The following is a 10,095-nucleotide window of genomic DNA, read 5'->3' on the forward strand; positions in this document are numbered from 1 at the left end:
TTAAAAAATATTATTTTTATATTAAAATTAGTCATTAATATATTATGTATAAATATATATATATATAATTTAATTTATTTTTAATGTATATTTATATTTTAATATGTATTTTATACTGATAGTTAATTTTGATATGCATGTAACATAGTCTTCTTTGTTATTATTAGAAAATGACTAAAGAACAAGGAAAAAATCTAAGGACCAACAATCTTGTACTATTAGATATAGTCTTATACTATTAAAAATACTGATCATGACTAATTGATGGTAATAAATCATAAAATCCCCTGCCCCAGTACTCTTCCAATTGCAGGTGCAGAATGCACATGATGTTACAAAGACACGATGGTACCACTTCACGGTGATCGCGGGATGGATTTCTTCACAGATGCCTACGACCTTTTATGCATCTCCCTCGTAACCAAGCTCATTGGCCGCTTGTACTACTAGAATGGCTCCAACAACCCCAGTTATCTTCTGTCCAATATTTCCTCTGCCATCAATGTTGCATTCTGCAAAAATGAGTTTAGTGGGTTTCAATGTTTTGGTTTTTGGATTGGTCCTTGTGAATGTGCCAGTGTAATGAAAGGCTATGGATATGCCATTTGACAGTGATGTCTTTACTGTTTCTCTGGTTACAATGCTCCGCAGTAAGTTCATATAACGCAAGGTGATCATGAGGGAAAAGCAGTGATTGTGTCGTCGGTGACAGTGATGAATCAGGTTCCAGCAAAGTGTGATACAGTGACTAAGAGTTTTATTTGAATCATATGTTTGACCAAGATCACCAATGACACCAAAAGTGTATGGCACATCAGAACCAACTTGAAGAGGAGTCACAAACCAAAATTATCTCGTTGTGTTCGAGATTCCAACTTCATAGTAGTATTTGGCGTTGTACTCCAAATTTATGACGGTGCAATGATGAATAAAACAAGATGAGTAATTGAAGTATCTATACGTAACATGTCTTCCCTTAGCAATTAGCTTCTTTTGCTTACTGTTCTCGCTCCAGTATTGCACTTTGCTGGAGCCTGGTTCATCACCGCTGTCCATGATACAATCACTGTTTTTTCCTCGTGATCACCTTGCATTTGTATGAACCTTTTGGAGAGCATTGTAATTAGAGGAATAGCAAAGACATCACTGTCAAGTGGCATATTCACAGCTTTCTCTTCTTTCCTCCTAAGGAAGGTGTTTGTTGATCCTCCATTACACAATACTGCCACATTCACAAGAACCAATCCAAAAACCAAAACCTTGGAACCCGAACCCATTCTTGCAGAATGCAACATTGATGGCAGAGGAAATATTGGACGGAAGAGAACCGGAGTTGTTGGAGCCATCGTAGTAGTACAAGCGGGCAAGGAGCTTGGTGACGAGGGAGATGCAAAAGAGGCCATAGGCATCGGTGAAAAAACCCATCCCATCGATCACAATGGCCGTGAAGTGATACCATTGTGTCTTTGTAACAAGTGCATTCCGCACCTGTAATCGGAAGAGTGCTAGGGTAGGAGATTTTATAGTTTGTAACCATCAATTAATCATTATTAGTATTTTTTATGATATAAGATTATATCTAATAGTATATGATTATTCACTTTTTTTTGCTAGTTAAATGTTGGTCAAATTTTAATAAAAGTACTAATCTCTTAAATTTTTTCATTGTTGCTTCCCCATTTTTTGATAATAACAAAGAAGACTATGTTCCGTGTATATAAAATTAATTATCAGTATAAAATACATGTTAGAATATAAATATACATTGAAATTAAATTAACTATACATGTATTTACACAAATACATTAATAACTAATTTTAGTGTAAAAATATTTTTTTAACAGATTAGCTTAACTTATAAGTGTAAAATTAAATAACAGCTCCCATCTCAACGTTAAATATACATGGTGTGGGTGGTGACAAGTAATGTATATGTATATGTGACACGCATTAGCAGCCAATATATAAATGGAGGAGGAATCAAACAGACAAACAGTGGTGATACAATTTCTACAACATGCAGTCAATATAAAAGAAACAGGTTTCAACTTTTAAGGCTGTGGGGGCTATAAGTTCCCAAAGTGATTAAAACAAGTTAACAAAATGATGCAACCTTTGCAGGTTCAGCATCGCTGTGAAATCGGATGGGAGGTTCAGCGTGCCATAACACAGTAAACCCATGGCCATGAGTTTTAATCTTGTATCACTATGATGATTGTTGTGTCACTAGTTATGATATGCATGTTTACAAATTTTTCTAGGCAATTCCGAATATGTTTTTCAATAGGAGATATATCAAGATAAATATTTAATTATTTAACACATAGACTTCAATCACGGAACAATTTTTTAAGTTAATATCAACTAATTTTTAAAAATTTTAAATTTTAAATATTAAAACTTAACCTTAAATTCAAAATTTCAAAAAATAAAAAATAGTTTTATAATAAGAAAGTAACTAATATTAACTTTAAAAATTATATAATTTCTTATATTTTTATTGTATACGATGGAAGATTAAAAAATTAGTATACAATTTTTTATTTTTAAATATTATTTTTTATATTTTAGGGAGTAAAATTTCATATCATTTTTAATTTATTCACATCTATTCCACAACTAAATTTAATAGAATAAATTAGAAGACCCTAGATGAAGGGAGAAAAAGTAGAAACAGAAAAATCTCCATAGTTGTAACTAACAAAAAATCATGTGACAAAGGGGAAACTTTTTTTTTTTTAAATAATTCGAATTGCAACTTGCACAAGTTTGGACGGTTCATAAACAAAGAAAGAATATGATATGGGCAATACGAAAACGGGATCAAAATTCACAAGCTTCATGTGAATACATACCAAATTAAGTTAAACCATAAAAAAAAACTTAATTTTTATTGAACTGTTGCCCTTAAATAAAATAAGACTTGTGAAAAAAACGAGCTAATTCATGTCTAATGAAAGAAAAGAAGAATAATAACAAAGTATAATAAGATGAAAGTAAAAGAAATATCTAAAATTTGATGAGATAGATTCTACCTGAGTAAAGAGTGAATGAGAGGGGACGAAAAAACAAGTGACGAAGAAACATGAGAGTGGTGTCCGTATTCTTATAAGAGTTGGGTTCAAAGTGCAGCAGAACAACTCAACTGTGATCGTGATCATGCATGCCTTCACTACTTACATAACCATCAAGGGAATGAGATACCAGGTTTTGGAGGCTTACCTGGAAAATCAAACCATGAAGATAGCAAGAGTGGACTACTTTGAAGGCCTATGCCCTTCAAAAGCAGTGAACAAAAGCCTTGACTTTGATCTATATGGGCCTGGAAATAAGAATCTACAGGACTTCAAATGAATACTTTTATGCTAGGCCTGAAGCTCTAGGTGCTCCTCCTTCTAGTATTGTTTGCACAACAAGTGTGTTTATTCCATTGATGTTGCAATATGATGAAGGGGACTTGCCATGGAACAAAATAGAAGGTGCAATCCAAAATGGATTTTTGGTGAGATGGATAGCAAGTGTAGCAGAATGTCTCAAGTGTATGAACTCAGGTGGAGCCTGTGGCTATGATTGGAGTTCAAGTCAGGCAACATGTTATTGCAAAGATGAGTCTAATTATTCATATTTGGGTGATGGGCTCATCAAAGCTTGCGATTCTTCTGCTAATGATTCAGGTATGTAATATATATGATATTGGTATTTCCTACTAATAATTCTACCTGATGAGGAAGGAGAGAGACATGCAAAACAAATGATGACGAAAGATGAAACATGCAAAAGTGATGAGAGACATGTAAAAGTGATGAGGAAAGAATCTCCAAAGTTGTTGCTAAACAAAAATCATGCGACAAAGAGAAGCCTTTTTTTTGGGACAGTGCTACGGTGATGAAAGGAAAAATTTTCTTATATGCTGAACAAACGTGGAAAAATTTTGTGCTGAACACGTGTTGACTGGTTCCCTAAAGAACAATAATTCTGAATAAAAACAAAGCTGCAGTGTGTGACAGATAAAAGAGATTAATTAAATAAATATTATTTTGTGTTAATGATTATGATTAAAATTTTGGGTTTTTTTATTTTGAATTCAGTAATATTTTTTTTTGCAGTTGTATTATTTTTGTAAAACAAATGGATTGAGGAAGCTTGCTATACATACAAGTCTTTTTTTATTTACAAGTTTTACAAGTTGTTACACATTAGGATCTTTTAATGCGTTATTCAGTTTCCAAAGCGCTACACTCACAGTGGATTATGAACGACTCTTCTTCCTCTTCCTCTTCCTCTTCCTCTTCCTCTTCCTCTTCCTCTTCCTCTTCTTCACTCACCGTGGATTATGAACGACTTCTCTTCCTCTTCCTCTTCCTCTTCCTCTTCCTCCATGTATTTCTTCGTTATTCTCTTTGCCTTTTCATTAATTGTTTTACTTGCGTTTATTATTGGTATTTTTGTTTCCTTTTTTTTTTTATTTTCATGGTTTCTGAAATCAAGCTTTGAAATCGTTTTGAAGATAATGGAACGTCAGAAATACACCCAAACAATTACAGAAATACACCCAAACGATTATAGAAATACACCCAAACGATATTTCTTCGTTATTCTCTTTGCCTTTTCATTAGTTGTTTTACTTGCGTTTATTACTGGTATTCTTGCTTCTTTTTTTTCGATTTTCATGGTTTCTGAAATCAAGCTTTGAAATCATTTTGAAAATAATGGAACTTCAGAAATACACCCAAACGATTACAGAAATACACCCAAACGATATTTCTTTGTTATTCTCTTTGCCTTTTCATTAGTTGTTTTACTTGCGTTTATTACTGGTATTCTTGCTTCTTTTTTTTTCGATTTTCATGGTTTCTGAAATCAAGCTTTGAAATCGTTTTGAAAATAATGGAACTTCAGAAATACACCCAAACGATTACAGAAATACACCCAAACGATTACAGAAATACACCCAAAGGACACCTTATGCATAATTCAGAACTCTTTCTCTTTCTCCTCCTCATCTTCTGCTGCTTCTTCTTCTTCAAAAACGATTTCAGAGTTTGATATCAAAAAATAATGGAAATCAAGAATAATGAAAAAAGAAAACAAAGAGAAAAGCACGTAAATGAAGAAGGAGAAAGAGAAGGCAAAAAACGAAAGAAAAGAAGGAGAAGAAGAGGAGGAAGAGGAAGAAGAATATGCAGCAAGAAGAAGAAGACGGTGCAGTGAAATTGTGCAGTAACGGTTGAAGAAGGAGAAAGAGAAAGTAAGAAACGAAAGAAAAGAAGAAGAAGAGGAAGAGGAAGAAGAACGTGCAGTAACAGTTCAAGCGCGTTAATATAATAACTTGTAAAGACTTATATAAAAAAATGCTTGTATGTGGAGAATTTCTCTTTTTTTTAACATAACGTGCTTTCCTTTTTTTTTGGGACATCTTTATTTTTCGGACATCTTTAATTTAAATATAAAAATAATATGCTTATTTTTTAATTTAAAGGCTTAGTTTATCAAAATTAAATAACATTGTTAATTTAAATTACATCCATTTAAATTTTAAGTTAATTTTTCTATAAATGTCAATTATTAAAGTTAGATTAATTAAAAATAAAAGCAAAAATAATTATTACCTATGATGCACGAATACTGATACGGATACGGGATACGACACGATATGATATGAAACACGCCAACACACGAATTTTAAAATCTTACATGAAGTACTTTTTAGATAAATCGTAATGATATTTTGATATTTTATTGATATTAAAATATAAATTAAATTTTTAATTATTTTTAATATCTTATTTTAATTATATCAAGTATTTAAAAATTTTTTTATTTTAATAAATAATAATATATACTATATCTACATTTATTTTAAGAATACATGTTAAGAATAAGACTGAACACGCTGACACGTGATGATATTTAGGTGTGTCCAGACGTGTCCGAAGAAAAATTTTTTATTTTTTATTAAAACACGATTGGACACAACAGAAACGCATGTCAGACGAATGTCGGTGAATGTTGTATCCGAAATATTCCGATACGCAAATACGACAATTCAATAAAGTGTCAGTATTTCATAGGTAATATAAAATAATTTTTCAGAAAAAAATTGAATGACTCTTGGAGATATAAACTAAACTATATGCCATATTTTCAACAACCTTTTAACAGATGTTATGGAGTGAAAAAATCATACCTACTACCAACATATATAAACTTCTTTCAAAGGCGGAAGAATTCTCTTCTCTTTTATCGATCTTCCCGATGAACACATTAACTTAAAACCTCATTAGGCCCCATTACTAATATCGTTTATACTTAATTGATTATGCGAGTTCGTATGACTTTTTTTTAGGACTTTATCATTTTTATTTTTTTAACTGTTGGTAGAAATTCAATCTAACGTGGAGAGAAACAACAAAGGATTAGAGGTGGTAATGCGACGGGTTAGGAAAGGGTTTTTGCTTTATCTGATTCTACTTCGTTCTATAATAACTCGCATCGTATTCGTCTCACTTTTACTCGTGAACAGTAAAAAGTTAAATCCTAACCTATTTTTACGGGTATTCGTCTTTCCTCCAATTTATTCATATAATTATTAAAATCCAACAAATAAAATCAAATTTTAAAATTTATATAACCATCATTATATACGTAACATAAATTAAAGTAAAAATTTAAATATGATACAATATTATATATATATATATACCGAGATAAATTTAACCTAAACTCAATTCCGTTTCGCTTCACCTAAAAATTCGTCCCGTTAAAAATTCGTCCTGATGTAGGAGCGAGTAATTATCCGTCTCGAGCGGATAGAGATAGGATAAATACCCATATATTGAAATAGTGTTACCATCCGTATAAAGAACTCGTGATCTATTTCTTTCGATTTTTCCATTAAAAACGAACCAATCAGTATTAATTGAATCGAGCTAAGTTAGTTTCATGAGAAAAAAGTTTGATAATGAGAATTTTGCTGACCAAATAACCATATTATTTAAATCAAATAAAATTGCTGGACAGAGCGCCCTCCCTTTGTTTTTTGCCTAGAGGATTTTTTTTTTATGAAATAGATTAGACAACCTCTCTCTCTTTTTTTTTTTGATGATAAGACAACCTCTCTTTAGAAGCGATCTGTCGTAATTTTTGTTCTCCTCTAAGCAATTGATGGGTTTGTTAATTTGATTCCGTAGGCTAATAGTTAAGCTAGTTTCTCCAGCAATTGATGGGCTTCATGAATGAGAACACTACTTCTCAGAATTCCAAAAACCAAACAATGTATCTATCCAAAAAAGAAAAGGAATAGGAAACCGAATAGGCAAATACACCCCGTCTTTTTAAAAAATAGAAATTATTTAATTTTGTTTATCTTTAGACTTGTAAGGGTCCCGTCCAAAAACCAAAAAAGACTTGTAAGGATTACAAATTATTTTTCCCTATGAAACATCATTTTATTAAATAAAAATGATTAGAAATCTTATTTGAACTTTGAACTTTTGATCTCTCGCTGTGTAATTTGCAGCTATGCCCTCCTTGTCATTATGCTAAAATTATATCCTAATTTTATTTTATTTTTTGTCCACAAGTGTTTTTTCAAGCATTATGGATTTCATAAGGGGCATTGCTCTTCAAGCATTGAATTTTCCATATCGAATACTCAAATTCTAAACTATTAATTAATAGAAGAAACATTTTCCATATCTGTTGGTACTAATTCTATTAATTAATAACTAATTACATAATTGGCAATTTGGCATGATCAATAGGTCTTTCCCGTATGTTAGTAAAATAATTGCTATGCCTACCTATTATGGCAAGTCTTTATGCAGGCATTTCATTCTCAATATACTTACAACTTCAAAAGAAACGATTAATCTTAGCATACAAGCGATTAACACTTACAAATGTTACAAGTTCTGAAGACAACTAATTCCCTAAACACACTCCTAATGTTACGTACCTTTCATGCGCTATATAACAGAATATTAATTCAATCAAAATCAATTAACGCGCGAATATATAATTTCCAATTTTCAAATGATTTCATTTCCTTCTTCGTTCTCCTTCTTGCCAAATTTCTTCATTCTCCTTCTTACATTCTTCCTTTGCCTTTTCGATCATTCTTTTACCTGCGTTTATCACTGGTTTGTTCTTCGTCATTGACGTGAGTTTCTCTCTCTGTAACTCTAGCTTCATTTTTTTTTCGATTTTCTAGTTTTTGAAATCAAAGTTTGAACTCATTTTGAAGATAATGGATGATTCAACCTCAGATTGTCAGCTGAATCAGGGCGAAGTGGATTTTGAATTTGAATCGAATGAAGTTCCTAAGGTTTGATTTAGATTAAGCTAATTGCGATTACTCTGAATTTGATGCAGTTATTCGTCTATGATTGTCTAGTTGAATAATTCGTGAACATTGACTGTGAAATTAATGCGTGAACATAATCTGTGGATTGAATCTAATGTATTAGTTTTGATTAATTATCTGCAATTTATAGCAGACGCTTGGGTGTAGATCAGAACTTTTTGGGTATATTTTAGGAAAGTTTGGGTGTATTTACAGTTTATGGCTTTTCTTGTTATTTTAGTTGACTTGTTGTCGTTCGGGTGTAGATCAGGAGTCCTTGGGTGTATTTTACTTCAATTGTTATTTTTTTATGAGGTGCAGAAATTCTATAGTATTTTCTTGTTTTTGACATGGTGTATTCTGCAGCCTCTCTGTGTTGTTGATGACCAGTTTGTTCCCAAGGTTGGAATGACTTTTACCACCCTTGAAGATGCTGGAAAATTTTACAAGGACTATGCCAAGGCTACAGGTTTTTCTACAAGAGTTCGGAGCACAAATAAGAAGGGAAACGAGATTAAGAATCAATTAATTACATGTATCAGAGAGGAAAAATAGAAATCTAAAATATCTCCAATCGAGAAGACAAATCCCACAGCTAGTTTAAACTGTCCTGCAAGAATTTATATACACACATTGAAGGATGTTGGTGCTTGGATCATTTCAAAAGTTGTGCTGCATCATTCACACCCTTGCTGTCCAAGTAAAGCAGAGATGCTCAAACAGCACAGAGAACTAAGCATGTCCGTTCGTCGTACAATAGAGAATAACGAGGAGGCTGGTATCAGACCAAGCAAAACTTACCAATCATTTGTTGCGGCAGCCGGGGGTCACCGCGAGTTAAATTTTATTGAAAAAGATGTGAGGAATTACATCACGAGAGAAGTGCGGAATGTTTCTGAACAAGAAGATGCAAAGGAATTCAGGAAATATTTGTTAAGAATGAAAGAGAAGAATCAGAATTTCTTTTTTGAGCTCGAACTCGAGGACGATCAATTGATTAAGCTGGCTTTTTGGGCCGATGCAAGAAGTAGAGCTGCCTTTGAATATTTCAGAGATGTTATTTCATTTGACACCACCTACAATACCAACAGGTAATATGCTGTTCATGTTTATGATGCTAAATTAATTTGTTTTATGAATTTGCTGTAGAGGTGTATATTGGATGTTTTTGGGTGTATAAAATTATTTTTTGGGTGTACGTAATGATTTTTCATTCTGCACTATGGTAATTTGTTTCAGGTATAATTTGGTTTGTGGTTCTTTTGTATGTCGACATGAATCACCAAGGTCAGTCAACACTTCTTGGATGCTCTTTGATGAAAAACGAAGAAATTGAATCATTCAAATGGTTATTTTAATGTTGGCTTCGTTACATAGGAGGAAATGCTCCGAAAGGGATTCTCACCGATCAATGTGCATCAATGAAAAGGGCTATAGAGGCTTGTATGCCAACAACAATTTACCATTGGTATATTTGGCACATCATGAAGAAGATTCCAAGCAAATTAAACGAGTACAAGGGACATGCAGAAATTGAACAAGAAATGAGCCAAGTTGTTTGGAACTCTCATACCAAAGACTTATTTGATAGGAATTGGAATGATTTTTTGCTGAAGTATGGTCTTGTGGACAACAAGTGACTTTCAGGTAGTGTTGCTTAAAATCTACAGCAGAGGTGTAAATTGCATTTTTTGGGTGTATTATAGCTTTATTTGGGTGTATTATGCAGATCTTTACGAAGACCATCATAT

At 32.4% G+C, this 10,095-nt stretch overlaps 1 pseudogene; it reads right to left on the reverse strand.

Moving 5' to 3' along the window:
* Nucleotides 1-307: 307 nt before the first annotated feature.
* LOC107615824 (purple acid phosphatase pseudogene) lies at nucleotides 308-1,287 on the reverse strand (annotated as a pseudogene).
* Between the last annotated feature and the right edge of the window lie 8,808 nt (nucleotides 1,288-10,095).

This window comes from Arachis ipaensis, chromosome B9 (assembly GCF_059453495.1).
Source record: "Arachis ipaensis isolate K30076 ecotype BB chromosome B9, ASM5945349v1, whole genome shotgun sequence".
Taxonomy (NCBI): domain Eukaryota; kingdom Viridiplantae; phylum Streptophyta; class Magnoliopsida; order Fabales; family Fabaceae; genus Arachis; species Arachis ipaensis.